Below are 5,872 nucleotides of genomic sequence, written 5' to 3' on the forward strand. Positions count from 1 at the left end.
CTTGTATATCAAGTTTTCAAAAAGGGCTTTGCTGGAGGCTGGGAAATGGCAGGTAGATCCGGGTTTGGGAAGATAGCTGGGTACCTACCTCTTCTACTCATAAAGTAAACACACCAAGAGGTATGCTTCCATTGGATTCTAGAGTTTGTGGTTTTATTGATGTAAATAATAAGTGCTGGGATTGGAACCTTTTGAATAGAAATTTTCTGCCTTTTGAGGCTGAGGCTATTGCTGGAATTCCTTTGAGTGTTAGAATGCTTGATGATAGGCAAGTATGGGTTGAAACTTCAAATGGCTTTTTCTCTGTAAAAAGTGCTTATAAGCTGGCTCTAGAATTAGAGACAAATAGGGAGATTGGCTCTTGTTCTGATGGGAGTAATATACGCTGTTTTTGGAAGAGATTGTGGTCAATTCAAATCCCCCATAAAGTCAGACATTTTGCCTGGAGAGCTGCCCGTGACATCTTACCTACAAAAGAAAATCTAGTCCGTAGAAAGGTTATGGTTGACAGTGGGTATGAGGAGTGCGGCAATGCTTCGGAATCTTTCTTTCATCTGTTTTGGGAGTGCTCTAAGTCTCGAAACACATGGATTCTTTCGTCTCTCTTCCCCTCACTGTCATTAATTCCTTTTCGGACTTTCTTTGAGTTCCTATGGTATATTTTGATGGATGCACGGTGGGTTATGGAAGATGCTGGCCTTGCTATCACTATTGCTTGGGCTTTGTGGACTAATAGAAATGAGGTGATTCACGGCAAGCCGAGGAAGTCAGGTCTGTTTCTAGTTGACTGGTGTAGATCATACTTGGAAGAGTATTGGGCTGCAAACAATACTCCTCTGAAATTACAAACACAGGTGGATGTGAAGTGGTCTCCTCCTACTTTCCCATCATACAAGATAAATGTGGATGCTGCTATTTTCTCAACTCAAAAGGCTACTGGTGTTGGTGTTTTAATTCATGACCATGAAGGGAATTTTATTGCAAGTTTGAGCAAGAAAATCCATGCTCCACTGGGGATTATTGAAGCTGAAGCAAAGGCATTTGAAACCAGTATTATTTTTGCAAAGGAAGTGGGCATCAGAGAGTTTGTTCTGGAAGGAGATTTATTAACCATTGTTCAGGCTCTTAAGGAATGTTCACCTGCTCCATCTTCTGTTTCTAATCTGGTTTATGGGATGTTAGCTGAATGTAATGAGTTTAGAAATGTGAGTTTTTCTCATATTAAACGACAAGGCAATAGGCCGACTCACTTGTTAGCAAAACAAGCTTTTGGCTTGATTGACTATTGTGCTTGGATGGGGGAAAGTCCTTGTTCCTTAGAACAAGTCCTCATCCATGATGTTTCTTGTATTTTATTTTATTGAATAAAAGTTTTAGTCTGTTCAAAAAACAAAGCAAAACAAAACGATACATTATATACCATTTAAAAGCGATAAATTATAATTTTTCCTACGTTAAAACACTGTTTGGAACCCCTCTTGGTATAAAAGGAAATTAACTGCTTAAGACAGAAAAAAGGAAGATAGCTACACCGAGAAAAAAAGGAGAAAGTGAGACCGAGAGATAGAGAAATAGAGAGGCAGAGAACGCAGAAGGAGAGAGAGATCGAGAGATGAAAAATTGCACGCTCTAAAAACTGAAACCCAAAACACACAATCATCCATTCTTTCCATTTGTTAACACAAACGGCCAAAAGAATAGATTTTCCTTGCCAATGAAAAAGAAAAAGCAGAAGCCCATTGACATATTTCCTCAGTTTGCAATCAAGAATGAAAAGAAGTCTCTCACTTTCCTATCAGATTTCTTCATCTAACTGTCCATTAATTTCTTTTTATCTTCGATTTTAGTTTGTTTATTAATTATGATTAGGTTTTGATATTTTGTTTGGATTGGTTTCGATTTTGGTATTTTAATTAAGTTTTTCTCTTCGCTTTTCAATTTGACATTCTCATATGCATGCCCTCAAGTTCAACCAGGTACCAATTTCGAATCGATCAGATTCCAGATCGCTTAGATCTACTTTGATTTTATTTTGTTTTTGTCGGATATAGGGTTTATAATTTGCTCTTTGGATGAATATATTGCTTTTGTTTATTGGTGGTGTTAGTACTCTACTTTGAATGTTCCGATTTCAATGTATTTCTCCCTCAATTGTTCACATTCTAGATTTCGGAATCGGAATGATTGTGTTAGTGAAATAAGCCGCATCACTTCCAAATGAAAACTTCAAAGTCACTGTAACTGAGACTTGCTCTTCCGCCCTGTTCCGTTTCTTCTCTGCAACTCCATACACACAAGGTCAGAATAGTGTGGTTGATTTCCCTCTTTCGGATACTCTCTCTGATGATTTGGCCCACTTTTTAATTGTTTGCATGTTCCGTTCTAGACCAACAGATAGAGGAAAAAAGAAAATCCAAAAGGTTTGGCTACCTTTTCCCCTAATTTCCCATATAGTTGTTTTGTAGATAAAATAGAAAAATTTATTATTGAAATCCATGACAGTTTGGCCGTGTAATCCATAGAAAGTTCGTTGGTAAATCCCTATTTCTATCTCCTCATAATCATTTTTTCTCTTCTTGGAAGAATATGAAACTTAATCTTAAAATGAACTTTTAGACTCTAATTCTTATAGGGCTCCCAAGTTGGAACCCTTCTATATTTTTCTCTATAAAATTGAATGACAATGGCCTTTAAGATTATGTATTTGAAAGTTAGGGGAACTATTATGTACTCTATAATGAATAGGAACTATTTGTGGTGCTTTTTGACAGATTAAGCTTCCAGAGATAGTTGTGTAAAGCTTATTTGATTGCTAAAAAGAGTTTCTTAAATTGCCAGAATGTGTTTTGAATTTGCTTCTCAATATTGCTTCCTTAACATATACAGGGCTTGATGATTAGTGAATAAAATTGAAATGCATCTTACATGATATTATTATGAATATAGATATTTCAAGTCATTTTGCAACAACGTATGTGAAATCTAACATCATCTGATGTCCATAACTAGATTCTGTAAGCAGCAAACCATACATTTGATTGGATTTTTGAATGCTAAATATGTGCTCTTTAATGAACAGGAACTAGATTCTCTTGACATTATTAGACTTTTCACTTTTGTGAAGTGCAAACTGGAATTTTGTGTATGGACATGATGCTATAGATTTCTGGTGGGCATCAGTATAGCCAATTCATATTTCATGGGGTTGGTATCTCACCCTTTCAATTGCCAGGTGCTCTATACAAAGGTCTGTTGCTAAAAGCAAAACATGAGAGTTCCAAGTAAAATAATAGTTTTCCTTTAAATTGGTTTGAAGAAATCTCTTCCAACCAATTACATTGCATTTAGATGATTAAACACATGTACTTTAATCACATGACATGTTAAGCCATATTTAATCAAGTAACTTGACTATTAAATTGATCACGTGTGGATGATTAGTTGAATGCCATATGGTGAGTTGGAGGGAAAACCATGTTCCAAGAAAAATCCCTCTTTTGATGGAATCATTGTGTTTTCCTCACAATCACTATGCCTTTCTCATCTGTCACAAATATAATGCTGAACATCTTCATCTAGGCATCAATTGTCCAAAAATTGCTTTATAGCGGTTGTGACAAGTGTTTTAGAACTTAATATGCATGAAGAGTACAAGATGAAGTTATCATAATGCAAGATGAAATTATCAACATGACAAACTCACTATTCTCACATGAAAATTAGTCTATAGGAAACAATTGGATCAATTTCCTGTAGAAATTTCTTTTTCCTGATTTTTGGCGGCATGAGCTCTCAGTTACCAAGTTAGGAATGCTGAGAATGAATTTTTACAAATTTTTTAATTTGTCACTGAGAATGAATTGTTAGTTCAGTGAATTTGGGTTTCATTTAGAGGTGGCTTGGTGTTTTTGAAAGTATATTCGTAAAAAATTGTGGGTTTGTGAATGTGATCTTACATTGGACATTTTTACTGATTTGGTGGTGGCAGTGGTATTGAACTTGGACTTTTTTTTTTTGCATATAGGTTTGCATTAGTGAATTAAACTTATCTTCTAATGAGATTAGATTTTATACTCCAATATTTGTTTCTATGATTGATTATAGACCACAGTTTGATATTTTGGTTTTCTGATTACAGAATATATTCCTTCTTTCATTTATTTATGTGCCCTATATAGGGGCTGTCTTATTGTTTGATTTATTTTTTCACTTGATATATCAAAATTTTGTAGATGCAACGACCTTTTTTTTGGTTACTAATATTCCAATCTGACTAGATTGTAATAAAGCTTTAGCATTTTTTTTAAAAGCATGTTGAGTATGTTACTTTTGTGAAAACTGGTAGTAATAATGCATTTATTTGTTTAATGACAGGCATATATTAATTTTGAAATATCAAAGGGTGTGGTTGAATGGATCAGAGAGCTTGATAAGAGACTTATAGACATATTAAAGCATTTGAAGGTCTGGATAAGCCATAAAAAGTTGGAGGTTACTTTTAACTTTGTGCCTAGATAGAATAAACCACTCAAATTTCTTATATTGGTGTAAATTTCTTATATTGGTGTACTGTTTTAAGAGATTTGAGCTTTTATAGGACTTTGAACTTCTGTGAATATTCATGTATTACTTAAGGTTTTTTTTTTTTTTTTTTTTTTTTTTTTTTTGTATGAAACTTCCATATGGATCTAACATTTCTTTATTGTTATATTTTTTTTTAATTATGTTTTAATTACTTGAATTTTTTCCTTGAATTAGAAGCATATAAGTTTGTGAATATACAAGAAAACTTACTTTGTTCTGTATAACCAAATTTGTAGTCCAACTTGCAATAGATTTTGATTGCAAGGAGATATGGGTACACTTTTTGCAATTTCATATTCTGCCCTGCTGTTACAACTCCCCATACACTTTCAATAACGCAATGAATCTATGTATAAAAAAAAAAAAAAAAAAAAAAAAAAAAAAAAATTTGGTGTATTGTTTATTGTAGATTATGATCAAACTTTGTGGTTTATATGCATTTATGATTTTTTATTTATTTAAATTTTATAGTTTCTTATCAAGCTTCTAAGATACATTTACTTTGTGCAGTATATAAGTGTTGGGGTTGAACGGAATCTACAAAAGTCTATATTTATTCCTCACAAAAGGGACATGATAGGCGGAAAATAAGAAGGGAAAACAATATTTGGTCGATTGGAAAGGAGCAAGAACAAAAAGAACAACTGAGATATGAAATAAGCATTGAGCACATAACCACACAAAAAGCAATGTAGAGGCACATTGGAATTTAAAAGGAAAAAAAGTTAGCTGATGCTGAATCAGCATCTTCAAATGCACTTGGTTGGATTGTTTTAGATTTAAATATTTGAGTTAGATTTGGTTAAATTAGTTTTTGGTATCTGCCTATGGTGTTTGTAATTAGATTTGCAAATGGAGATATGTGTTGGGTGTTTAGTATGTGGTAAAAGTGTATTTAAATATTATTAAAAAAAAAAATTCTTTCTAATAAATATAAATAAAAAGTTTACCGCACATAGTGCGGGTTAAAAAGCTAGTTGATTATAATAGCTGAAATCCAAATAAAAATCGATGTGCCAATACGAATATATAAGGTTCAATCATCAATGTACTATGTATACATGACATCAACATGGTTAGTCTTTACAAACTTGGCCAATGGGTGATGCAAAAGGGAGAGGTTGGATCTGCTTGCGCAAGTGAAGGTTTGGATCTCTTTCAATTATTGTATATATACAAATTAGTTGTTAATATTATAAAAAGGATAAAAATTGTTTCACACATCCTATTACACATACATTTTTTGGAACTGAAATCATGTTTTAACTCATGATTTTATTTCCAAAAA

At 33.2% G+C, this 5,872-nt stretch overlaps 1 long non-coding RNA gene across 2 annotated transcripts; it reads left to right on the top strand.

The window, feature by feature from the left end:
• Nucleotides 1-1,937: 1,937 nt before the first annotated feature.
• Nucleotides 1,938-4,649, top strand: LOC115975943. Of its 2 annotated transcripts, XR_004088220.1 has the most exons (4): nt 1,938-1,976; nt 2,167-2,298; nt 2,387-2,420; nt 4,375-4,641. It is a non-coding gene; the product is annotated as an uncharacterized LOC115975943 (long non-coding RNA). The 2 variants fall into 2 exon arrangements; XR_004088219.1 differs by lacking the exon at nt 1,938-1,976 and having other exon boundaries at nt 1,986-2,298; nt 4,375-4,649.
• The last annotated feature ends 1,223 nt before the right edge of the window (nt 4,650-5,872 follow it).

The sequence above is a fragment of the Quercus lobata genome, chromosome 2, assembly GCF_001633185.2.
Source record: "Quercus lobata isolate SW786 chromosome 2, ValleyOak3.0 Primary Assembly, whole genome shotgun sequence".
Classification (NCBI taxonomy): domain Eukaryota; kingdom Viridiplantae; phylum Streptophyta; class Magnoliopsida; order Fagales; family Fagaceae; genus Quercus; species Quercus lobata.